Raw genomic sequence first — 13,353 nt, 5'->3', positions numbered from 1 at the left:
CCCCCTATGTAGTCAGATACCTCCCCCTATGTAGCTAGATACATCCCCCTATGTAGCCAGATACCTACCCCCATGTAGTCAGATACTTCCCTCTATGTAGCCAGATACCTCCCCCCTATGTAGTCAGATACCTCCCCCTATGTAGCCAGATACCCCCTTGCAGCCAGACATCTCCCCATGTAGTTAAGATACCTCCTTCTATAGCCAGATACCTCCCCATGTAGCCAGACATCACTTTTCCTTTGTTTCTCCATCTGGCCCAGACCACCATGATGATTTCTCGCAGCTACAATTTACCTCTTGCCAGAGAACCTGCCAGACATCTTAGGCGTCACAGTTTTCCTTTAACTTCCCTTCCTTTTTCTACCTATAGGCTCCCATATAGTAATAACTCTGCTGTTTGGTGTCATGCGCTGTAAAGTGAGTAGGTCTGTGGGTTGTCCTCGTATTTAGGATCCCTCATTTAAAAATAATATCCCCTTCTATGACCCCCCATATAGTAATAATGCCCCCTGCCCTGCCCCCATAGTAATGACCACCATTCTACCCCCCCCCCCTCCTGCCCCAACAAACAAAAAAAAATTCATACTCACGTTATCCGCCCATGGAGGGGGTCTTGTTCTCTTCTCCAGCCTCTGAGCCACGAGGAGATCAAGGGGAGAGTAAGGTCTGAGGGGAGAGAAGGGGGAGAAGAACAGAGAGGAGGTGATGGCGGGGGGAGAGGAAGAAAGAAGAGGTGAAGGCGGAGAGGAAGAAAGAAAGAAAGAAAGAAAGAAAGAAAGAAAGAAAGAAAGAAAGAAAGAAAGAAAGAAAGAAAGAAAGAAAGAAAGAAAGAAAGAAAGAAAGAAAGAAAGAAAGAAAGAAAGAAAGAAAGAAAGAAAGAAAGAAAGAAAGAAAGAAAGAAGAGGTGGTGGGGGGGAGTGGAGGTGAAGGGGGAGAGGAAGAGAAAGGAGGTCATGGGGGAGAGGAAGAGAGAGGAGGTGATGGGGGAGAGGAAGAGAGAGGAGGTGATGGGGGAGAGGAAGAGAGAGGAGGTGAAGGGGAGAGAGGAAGAGAGAGAAGGTGAAGGAGAGAGAGGAGGTGAAGGGGGAGAGGAAGAGAGAGGAGGTGAATGGGGGACGAAGACAGGGGAGAGAGGAGGTGATGGGAAGAGGAAGTCAGCGGAGAGAGGAGGTGAAGAAGGGAGAGGAAGAGAGAGGAGGTGAATGAGGGAGGAAGACAGGGGAGAGAGGAGGTGAATAGGGGAAGGAATACAGGGGAGAGAGGAGGTGATGGGGGAGAGGAAGACAGGGGAGAGAGGAGGTGAAGAAGGGAGAGGAAGAGAGAGTAGGTGAAGGGGGGAGAGGAAGACGGGAGAGAGGAGGAGAGGGGTGATGGGTGATGAGGGGTGAGAGGAGGTGATGGTCATGGGGGTAGAGAGGAGATGATGGGGGTACGGAGGAGATGATGGGGGTAGGGAGGAGATGATGGGGTGAGAGGAGATGATGGGGTTAGAGAGGAGGTGGAGGGGGTACAGAGGAGATGATGGGGGTACAGAGGAGATGATGGGGGTACAGAGGAGGTGGTGGGGGTACAGAGGTGATGCTGAGGGTACAGAGGTGATGATGGGGGTAGAGAGGAGGTGGAGGGGGAACAGAGGTGATGATGGGGGTAGAGAGGAGGTGGAAGGGGTACAGAGGTGATGATGGGGGTAGAGAGGAGGTGGAGGGGGTACAGAGGTGATGATGGGGGTAGAGAGGAGGTGGAGGGGGTACAGAGGTGATGATGGGGGTAGAGAGGAGGTGGAGGGGGAACAGAGGTGATGATGGGGGTAGAGAAGAGGTGGAGGGTTACAGAGGTGATGATGGGGGTAGAGAGGAGGTGGAGGGGGGAGAGAGGAGATGATGTGGGTAGAGAGGAGGTGGAGGGGGGAGAGAGGTGATGATGGGGGTAGAGAGAAGGTGGAGGGGGGAGAGAGGTGATGATGGGGTAGAGAGGAGGTGGAGGGGGAACAGAGGTGATGGGGGTAGAGAGGAGGTGGAAGGGGTACAGAGGTGATGATGGGGGTCGAAAGGATGTGGAGGGGGAACAGAGGTGATGATGGGGGTAGAGAGGAGGTGGAGGGGGTACAGAGGTGATGATGGGGGTAGAGAGGAGGTGGAGGGGGAACAGAGGTGATGATGGGGGTACAGAGGAGGTGGAGGGGGGAGAGAGGAGATGATGGGGGTAGAGAGGAGGTGGAGGGGGAACAGAGGTGATGATGGGGGTACAGAGGAGGTGGAGGGGGGAGAGAGGAGATGATGGGGGTAGAGAGGAGGTGGAGGGGGAACAGAGGTGATGATGGGGTAGAGAGGAGGTGGAGCGGGGAGAGAGGAGATGATGGGGGTACAGAGGAGGTGGAGGGGGAACAGAGGTGATGATGGGGGTAGAGAGGAGGTGGAGGGGGAACAGAGGTGATGATGGGGGTAGAGAGGAGGTGGAGGGGGTACAGAGGTGATGATGGGGTAGAAAGGAGGTGGAGGGGGTACAGAGGTGATGATGGGGGTAGGGAGGAGATGTAGTGGTGCGCCGGGTTACCCCGCCGGGGGCTTCTGCTGCAGTGGATTGTGGACCGGGAGATCGGGCAACCCACTTCCACAGGCAGCAGCGTCAGTCGTAGGACGTGGGGGGCCCCATCTCCCGGTCCACAAACCACTGCTTGACCGGGGAGAAGCGCGGCAGGTGGACATGGGGGGCGCCCCATCTCCTGGTCCACATTCCAATGCAGGAGCTCCGGGCGGGGTAGACTTGCGCACCACTACCCCCTCGCAACTGACTGACTCTGAGGCCCTGCCGGTCCGGCCGCCTGCGGGGACATCAGCCTGCCGCCGCCGCATCTCCTCTCCTCTCCGCCGGGTCACCTCAGGCAGCCTGTTCGGGATTCGTCCCCAGGCTGCCGCATATCCTCCTGCAGCCCCCGGCTGGACGCTGCAACCCGATCCGGCAGCCTCACGCTCTTCCCCCGCGGCTGCTGGATCGTGCTGCAGCGTCCAGCTGGGGGCTGCAGGAGGATATGCGGCAGCCTGGGAACGAATCCCGAACAGGCTGATGGAGATGCAGCGGCGGCGGCAGGCTGATGTCCTCGCAGGCGGCCGGACCGGCAGGGCCTCAGAGTCAGTCAGTTGCGAGGCTGCTGGTCTGTGACCTCCGACTTCATCCTTCCCCCAGCAGCAGCCTCACCAAGTACCGTACCCAGGGCCGGTTTTAGACTAGATGTGGCCCTGGGCAAAGTTGAAGGTGGGCCCCCAAATGCTGAAATATTTTAGCAACAATTTAAGGTCCCCATACATGTTACTCTTTTGTTGGTGGTACCTGTTGCTCCTGGTGGTTTTGGCCATCAGCGTAAGGTGTATGGGGCTCTCTGGACAGTCCTCTGACAGATGATATCAGTGGACATAGGGGGTCGAGCTTGATGGAAAATCAACGCCCAACCTCTTTGTTCTCAGAGAGATAAGCCGCCATCAGATCTGTATGGCTATGGCTTTCCTCTCTCATTGAGAACACAGGAACACTTAGATGTGGCAAATTTCTGTGTATGGGGAGGACGGGACCGAATGGGAGAGATAATTGTCAGCTGAAGGATTGTTCAGCCAGCAGTTATTGGAAGTGTACGGCCACTTTTAAGGCCGTATTACACGGCCTGATATTCTGCAGAAGTGAGCGCCAATCGGGTAGAATGGAGCTCGCTTAGAGAGCCTACTACATGGCTCTTTTATGATGCAGCAAAAGCTATGGAGGAGATTTATCAAACTGGTGTAAAGAAGAATTGGCTCAGTTGCCCCTAGCAACCAATCAGATTCCACCATCTTAGAATCTGAGTAATGAATGGTGGAATCTGATTGGTTGCTAGGGGCAACGGAGCCAGTTTCACTTTACACCATGTTTGATAAATCTCCCCCTATGTGTATATATACAGTATATCATTAGTGATGTGTGTGCAATCCTTGCTGTAAACAATAAAGATATATACTACCTGATCACGTTCCCCGGTGTCCTCAGGCCTTGTCTGTGATATATACTACCTGATAATGTTCCCCAGTGTCCTCACAGAGCGATAGCGTCCTGATTCGGACTATTTTCGCTCCATGTATTAGGCCCCTTACTCAGTTCAGAAGGTTACATGCCGGGACTGCCGCTATATGCCAGGACTGCCCCTACATGTCAGGACTGCTGCTATATGCCAGGACTGCCCCTACATGTCAGGACTGCCCATACATTCTGGGACTGCCCCTACATGCCGGGACTGCCCCTACATGCCGGGACTGCCCCTACATGTCAGGACTGCCGCTACATTCTGGGACTGCCGCTACATGCCGGGACTGCCACTTTATGTCAGGACTGCCCCTACATTCTGGGACTGTCGCTACATGTCAGGACTGCCCCTAAATGCCAGGACTGCCACTACATTCTGGGACTGCCGCTACATGCCAGGACTGCCGCTAGTGGTGTAAACACAAGAACTTTTTATATGAATTGCTTTAAAAAAAATAAAATAAAAAAATCACTATAATCAGGACCAAATATTACCTCCATACCGTTATTGAAGAAAACTTTACTATATATAGGCCAATATTACCACCATAAAGTGACCGCCCCATAATGACTCTATATATACACTATATACAGACCAATATTACCATAAAGTGACCGCCCCATAATGACTCTATATACACTATATACAGACCAATATTACTGCCATAGAGTGACCACCGCATGACTCTATATACACTATATACAGACCAATATTACCGCTATAGACTTTCCACTGTATAATGAATGACTCTTTATACACTGTATACAGACCAATATTATGTGGCTGTCACTCTATGGCTGTACTTTTGGTCTGTATATAGTGTATATATAGAGTCATTATGTGGTGGTCACTGTATGGCGGTAATATTGGTCTGTATATAGTGTCATTATGTGGTAGTCAATCTATGGCAGTAATGACTATATATACACTATATACAGAACAATATTAATGCCAAAGAGTGACCACTGCATGATGACACTTTATACAGACCAATATTACCGCCATAGAGTGACCGCCACATAACTCTATATACACACTATATACAGACCAATATTACCGCCATAGATTGACCACTGCATAATGACCCTGTATCCAGACCAATATTATGTGGCGATCACTCTATGGCTGTACTTTTGGTCTGTATATAGTGTGTATAGTCATTATGTGGTTGTCACTGTATGGCGGTAATATTGGTCTGTATATAGTGTCATTATGTGGCAGTCAATCTATGGCAGTAATGACTATATATACACTATATACAGACCAATATTACCAGCATACAGTGACCACCACCTAAGGACTGAATACCACCTTATTATTTTTCTCAATAAAATACACCGTATTGCCTTATATACATAGGAGCTGCAGCCAATCAGCGGCCTCAGTGGTCACCTGCAGCAATTACATAGGACTGATGAGGCCAGAGAATGGCTGCAGCTCCTATAAACAGTCTATTCACTTCTACAGCAGTGCTAATACACACACACTAATAAATATATATATATATATATATATATATATATATATATATATACATATACATACACTCACACATCCATGAAAACACATTATACAGATACAAACCATCCAGTCCATACACTATACACAGGACATGTAACACACACTACATTCATCCATTATACACTTACATTCATACACATTACACACTACATATACAGTATACTTACTCTGTCTAGCATGCTGGGTGTAGTGGTGAATCCCCCTCATGTACCATGCAGCAGGCTGTCATCCTCTCCTCCATCGTCCCGACAGCTCCACACCAGAGGAGGAAGTCATGTGCAGTAAGAGGAGCTGGAGGGAGGGGGAGCTACACACACACGGAGCAGACACCAAGCAGCGTCCTGCAGCCTCTGCGTGACCCCTGATAGCAGCAGCCAGGGATCACTGCCAGACTCTGCAGGACGCTCTCCTACTGGAACTGCGGGAGGGGGCCCCTGGGGGATGGGGGCCCTGGGCATTTGCCCTGCCCCCCCCCCCCCCTAACGCCGGCCCTGCCCGTACCTTACAGAAAGCTGGTGAGGCTTCTGCTGGGGGAAGCATGTGAGAGCAGCGGCGGGGATAGGTGCTGGGACACTGCTGGGTGATAGCAGTGTCCTGGCACCCAAAACAATTTTTTCCCCCCACCTCCCGGCGTACCCCCTCAGCCTGCGTACCGCAGGTTGAGAAACACTGCTCTAGAGTATCACTCGCTCTCCTGTGCAGGGCTAGCATTTGTGGATTCTGGCGCTGCAGCCAATTTCATAAATTTTGATTTTGCCACTAAGATTGTCAATTCTTTTGTACCGCTTTCTTCTTCTATCCAGGTCTCTGGGGTTGACTCCACCCCTCTGCATGCAGGTCAGGTGATGTTTTCTACTCCAAAATTGCACCTCACAGTAGGAGCTTTGCACTCAGAAACCTGTTCGTTCTTGGTAATGAAGAATTTGTCAGTTGATATAATACTAGGCCTACCATGGTTGAGGGAACACAACCCTGTCCTCAGTGTGCCAGTCAGATAAAACAACTTAGTTTGAATACCTCTGTTTGTGTTAATGATCAATTACCTGAATACATTGCGGATTTCTCTGATGTGTTTTCTAAGCAGTTATCTGAGATTTTACCTCCACATCGTGAATGGGACTGTAAGATTGATTTGTTACCTAACGCTAAGTTACCTAAAGGGCAGGGTTCTTTTTCGTGGAAAAGATGGTGGACTCAGACCTTGCATAGACTACCAAGAGCTTAATAAAATTACGGTAAGGAACCAGTATGCACTTCCTCTCATCCCTGACCTTCTCAACCAGGTTGCAGGGGCCCAATGGATCTCCGCGGGGCATACAATCTTATTCGCATCCGGGAAGGGGATGAGTGGAAGACTGCTTTTAATACACCTCTCGGTCACTTTGAATACCTGGTGATGCCTTTTGGACTCTGTAACGCCCCTGCAGTGTTTCAGGGCTTTATGAATTCGATCTTTCATGATATAATTGGTACATGTGTGGTTATATATCTTGATGATATTCTCGTTTTTTCACCTGACTGGGAGTCACACTGTTCTCATTTACGTAAAGTATTATATCGTCTCAGAGCTAATAAATTGTTCGCAAAATTTGAAAAGTGTTTGTTTGGGGTACAAAAAATTTATTTTCTTGGGTATATCATTACACCTCAAGATATGCAAATGGATCCAGTTAAGTTGAAAGCGATTACTGAGTGGGCACAACCTACCACTTTAAAGGCCTTACAACAATTCCTTGGTTTTTCTAATTATTACCGCAAGTTTATAAAAAAAATTTCAGTAATCGCAAAATCCTTAACGGATTTAACCAGGAAGGGTGCAGATGTGAGCGCCTGGACCACATCTGCCCTAACGGCATTTACTACTCTGAAGGCCTCATTTTCCTCTGCACCAGTCCTCATTCAGCCTGATCTGACTCGTCCTTTTATTGTAGAAGTTAATGCTTCTGAGTTTGGAGTGGGGGCAGTGTTGTCACAAGGTTCATCCACTCTGACCCATCTCAGACCTTGCGCCTTCTTCTCTAAAAAGTTCTCAGAAACTGAACGCAATTATGACATTGGGAATCAGGAGTTACTTGCTATCAAGTGGGCATTTGAGGAATGGAGGCATTGTTTGGAAGGTGCAGTTCACAAGATTGCAGTTATTACCGACCATAAGAATCTCATTTATTTAGACTCTGCCAAAAGTTTAAACTCTCGTCAGGCCCGTTGGGCATTATTTTTTTCTCGTTTCAATTTTGTGGTCACTTACAGGCCTGGTACAAATAATGTCAAAGCTGACTCGTTATCTAGAAGTTTTGGCTCCCTTGAACCAGCAGATACTGAACCTGAGAACATCCTCTCCCCAGGAGTAGTTCTAGCAGCCGTCTCCTCCGATCTTTCTCCACTTATTGAAGCAGCCCAAGAATCTGCTCCTGAAGCCCTTCCGGAAGGCAAATTATTTGTCCCTTTGTCTCTCAGGTTGAAAGTTCTAGAGGAGACACATTGCTCAGTTCTAGCTGGTCATCCAGGTATTAGGGGTACTCAGGAGCTCCTGTCCAGGGTGTATTGGTGGCCACGCATGGCCGGGGTGTTAAGTTATTTGTTTCTGCCTGCCCGGTCTGTGCTAGGGGAAAGAACCCCAGGAGACGTCCTGAAGGTCCTCTTCTCCCCTTGCCCATTCCATCTAGACTCTGGACACATCTGTCTATGGATTTTATAACCGATTTGCCACTGTCTCATGGCAACACAATGATCTGGGTTATAGTAGACAGGTTTTTGAAGATGGCTCATTTTGTTCCGTTGAGTAAGTTACCAAATGCTAAGTTGTTGTCTGAAATTTTTATCAAGGAAATTGTTCGATTACATGAGATTCCAGAGGATAGTGTATCGGATAGGGGTGTACAATTCGTAGCTCGTTTTTGGCGAGCTTTTTGCAAAAATCTAAATGTCAATTTATCATTTTATTCCGCATTTCACCCAGAGTCTAATGGGCAAACAGAACGTATGAATCAAGAAGTAATTCAATATCTCCGTCTTTTTGTTTCTGATAACCAATCCCAATGGTCCACTTACTTGCCTCTCGCTGAATTTGCCATTAATAATGATGTTAATTCCTCCTCTCAAACCTCACCTTTCTTTTGCAATTATGGTTTTCACCCTCGGTTTTCATTTTCTTCATCTGCATCTGACACACCTCAGGCTAATGTTTCCACTGATGAACTGTGCACAGTGTGGGCCCGGGTTCTGAAGAACCTTCAGGGTACCCAGGAAAGGCTCGTACTGAACACCAATAAGAGACGCACCATCTCTGCACCATTTGTTGTTCGGGATCAGGTTTTACTTTCCTCAAAAAATCTAAAATTAAAAGTTCCCTCTTTGAAACTTGCTCCTCGGTATGTTGGTCCATTTACCATTTTACAGGCCATCAATCCTGTTGCCTATAAGTTATCTCTTGCCAGTTCTTGGAAAGTTCATAATGTGTTCCATAAATGTTTGCTCAAGAAATATGTTGTTCCGGTATTGCCCACCCATGACCCACCCTCTCCCGTGTTGGTGCAGGGAGAACTTAAATTTGAAGTTGAGAAAATCGTTTACTCTAGGCGAGTCAGACGTTCGCTGCAATATCTGGTGCATTGGCGTGGGTTTGGCCCTGAGGAAAGAACGTGGGTCCCTGCCAGGGATGTTCATGCTCCACGTTTAATCCGTCTATTCCACAGGGCCTTTTCGCTCAAACCGGCTCCTAGCCTTAGGGGTTCGGTGTTTCCCCGTGGGAGGGGGGGTACTGTTAGAGTTTGTTCCCTGTGTGTGAATTCAGCTGGAAGAACCAGCCGACGCCCTATCCCTTTGACCTGATTCACACACTTCATACTATGCTGACAGGGAGCCAACACCCGGCTTCATGCTTCTCCTGACTCCTCTCTGGTGCTCGTGGGGTTAAGCCTTCAGGTGTTGCATTCTCCTGAGGCTTGCTCCTGTCTGAGTACAGGGGAGGGCTCTCTGGCTGCTATTGGTGTCTCATGCTGCTGTCAGACTCCTTGCTCCTATCAGGGGCTGGGGCGGGAGCTCTGGTAGCATTTAAGCTGGTGAATTACTCCCTGTAATTGCCAGTGTATGTTTGGTCTCCAGCTACACCAGCATATCTTACTGTTCTGCTTGTTATTTGACATTTGGACTTGGACTTCGCCTCTGCCTCATCCTCTGTACTGCGTTACCTCTTGTGCTTGACCTTGGACCGGACTCTGTTTACCCTTTGTTTGCTGATTTGGATTTTGACGTGACCTCCTGTTGCCGACTCGGACTGCCTGACCTGTTCGTATATACCTGTCTGTGTGTTCTGTTACCTCCCCGTATCCCTAGTTAGGCTAAGGACTGTCGCCCAGTTGCTGCCCTAGGGTTTAGCCTAGGGGGGCAAGCAGGTAGGGACAGGGGTTGCGGGTCGAGAGAAGGGACTGCCATCTTCCCGGACCCCAGGACTCCCTGACACCCTGCTGTGCCCCCATAAAGTAATAGTTCCCCTAGCTGTGCTTTATATAGGAGTAATGCCCCTGTTTTGACCCCCTATAGTAACAATGCCCCCTGCTGTATAAAGCCCCCATGGTGAAAGGGGGAGAAAGCGAAACCTGGCCTGGCCTGTCAACCCAGCAGATGCCGGAGATACAATACAGAGGAGAGGATTACAGTGTTAGTGTTAGTGTACAGTGTTACTGAGGGCCCCCAACCTTGTCCCTCTGTGACAGGAGAAGACACCCCGTCTTCTCCTGTCACAGAGGGACAAGGTTGGGGGCCCTCAGTAACACGACCGATGGCACACACACTGATTGTAACCTGGGACCTGGGACAATCAGTGTGTGTGCGTCTGCAGGTGCTGGGCTGGGGCCCCGACCCAGCCGACACGGATTATAGCCGCAGTTCATCCCTAGAAGCTGCAGAGCCGCAGTTTCTAGGGATGCTGAAACGGGGACAACTAAGCTGGCGGCGGGCCCCTGTCCCCCTTGGGGCCTCTCTGCAGCCAAACCGGTATGTCCGCCAGTGCACTTACCCACAGACTGCATATAACAACCTCCAAAAACTAGTGTGATCAGGATATTTTCTTATTTCTTTTTTTTTTTTTGTTTATTTATTTTACAAATTCTTTTATTTTATATCACAGAACATAGACAGATGACATAGATAAAATAGAAACCAGCACAGGAAGGCTTAGTGAGAGCCAAAAACATTTCCCCACTTACCCCTCTTATAACAAGATCTGACCCATATCCAGAAAGCGATTATCCCCCTAACCCCCAACCCACCCCACCCCACTACCCTTCCGGGTGAGAGAGAAAAAAGGACCAAGGCAGAGAGAAAGGAAGCAACCAAGAAAAGAATAAAAAGGAAAAGACCCCTCACAGCCGGTTACTAGTCCATTTAGATCATAATCTATCATACTTTCGCAAAGCTTTGTTAGAGTTGGTTCTAGCGAGGCATTTCTCATAGCTACATATTCTATCCACTAAAGCCCTCCACTCTGCCAAGGTCGGGGGAACCCCCTGGCAACAGGCTAGGGATATCTGGCTATTCCCGTGTTTTAAGACTCGCAACCGAGGCTCCACGGACTCCTTTTTTGCATACTGAAATTTTGGGGGCATCAGTGGAGACTCTTGTTTGAGTACTACATTGGAATTTTTTCACTGATCTCCTTGAACTCAGTGATTGCTGTGTTTTGCAAATTGAATACTCCCAAGGGCCACAAAATCAATTTTTAGTTTTTAGGTCGAAAAAGTCACTGTTTGGCAGGCAGGATCAATCAGGTCAGTAGAGGTGGTAGTAGTGGGTGGTTTTTCCATTTAATTTAATTTAAATTTGCCTTCTCTTAGATACTCTTTAAAGGATTTAAAATGTGAACATTTAAATTACATGGTCTCTTACATGGTTTCTATGACAACCACACCACTGTAGAATGTCTCTGACCAAATAACACACACACACACACACAGTTAGCGGTGGGTGCTGTTTGCAGGAGAAGCATGCCTGGATGCATCTAACACTAGTGATGAACTAAAATTGAAGCATATGTTTAATTTTAGCGCGAATAGCATACTATTCGCTCATCACTAAATGAGACAAATTTTCTTCACTAAGTTGTTCCATATATCCAGTTTCCTCTTCTGGATGGTAATTTCAGCTTCCCGTCGCCTGAATAGGTGTCAAAATTAACCCGAACATCTCCCATTGACTTTAATGGGGTTCGAGTTCGAGTTCAAATTGAACTTCAAACCGAACTTCACTATTGTTTGAGGTTCAACTCAAACTCAATTTTATTGTTCGCTCATCACTAGTCATTGCGACGTGAGCCAAGGTTGCTAGAACTCCCTATAGCTGAGTGCCTTGCTATTTGGACAGGTCCCCTCTAGGCAGTTCACCTTGTTACCTTGTCACTTGTAACCAAGCAAAAAGTGTACCTAAAGTGTCCTTTAATAGACTTCCTAAAAGCCCAAGTATTTTTTCTACTCTTCTTCTAGTCTGCCTGCTGAAGCAGAAGTTTACAAACCAAAGTCTCAAGCTAAGAACCGCCCCTTGTAAACAAGGACTGTATATAAAGTGTACTGTGCCTTTAAAAGACTGTGGCGTAAAGTTAATCATTCAGCGGTACTGCAACACATCACCATGTATGCAGTGGGCTCAACTCCTTGCTCGTCATGCTAATTTACATGGTGCAGTCAGGAAGGGGTTAAATATACCTATAACTTTAATTTTTACTAACTCATTTAGGGCTATATAGCTAACATCATGTTAATAAAATTTCTGTATGCAGTCAATACTAGTGGGAATGTATTGCATATGCCTCTGCTTCATACACTGAAATCAAACAGTATGTAGTAAGCATTGAAGCACCCCTCAGTACATATATTTTGATACAATGAGAAATTATTGGCTTATTATTCATCTGAATTAAAAAAACAAACAAAAAAAACCCTTACTTTTATTTATTTTAAATAAAATGTAATAATTTGAGATCCCCATATTAACCCTTTGAGGATCAAGCCCAAAATGACCCAGTGGATTGCGCAAATGTTAATTTTTGTGTTTTCGTTTTTTCCTCCTTCACCTCCTCCTCCTCCTCCTCCTCCCCTTCAAAGAGCTCTAGCACTTTCATTTTTCTATCTACAGGGTTATGTGGGGCTTGTTTTTTTACAGGAATAGTTGTACTTTGTAATGGCGTCCTTCATTCTACCATAACATGTAGATCACATCCCTTGATAAAGCTAAGCGAAACGTACGTAGGGTGAGTGGGTGAGAGGGACTTGGCTGAATACACGCATCCTCCTGGGTTAGTATACATGTAACATGATTGGGTGACTTCACCTGTTGTTTGGTACCTATCCAGTACCCTTGGCACTTTATAGGTTTTTGTCTTTTTGAAGAAAAAAATATTTTTCTCTTGCTATTCTATGTCTTACTTCCTGCATTTGTATTTGTTCACCATCTAGTGGAGGCTGCCTGCATTACAACATCTATACTTTTTTCTATGAGCATTCTCTATGCATGTGCAATATATTATTCCATAAGTATATATGTATGTCCCCTCACCAATTTCTTTATTGTATGGTTCTGTTTCATCTTTTTTCATTGTTTTAATGAATTTTATTAAGTATTAATTATTTAAATAACGATGGCTGGACTCCTCACATGACTGGGCTGTCAATATTCAGGGATTTACGTTGTTCAGAAGGGACCGGGTGGGCAGAAGGGGAGGAGGAGTATGTCTGTATGTCAGAAATGATATTAAAGTGAGTGTAAAAGATGCAATAGTGGGAGATGAC

The sequence above is a fragment of the Dendropsophus ebraccatus genome, chromosome 3 (genome assembly GCF_027789765.1).
Source record: "Dendropsophus ebraccatus isolate aDenEbr1 chromosome 3, aDenEbr1.pat, whole genome shotgun sequence".
Lineage (NCBI taxonomy): Eukaryota > Metazoa > Chordata > Amphibia > Anura > Hylidae > Dendropsophus > Dendropsophus ebraccatus.
This window is presented reverse-complemented; position numbering follows the sequence as displayed.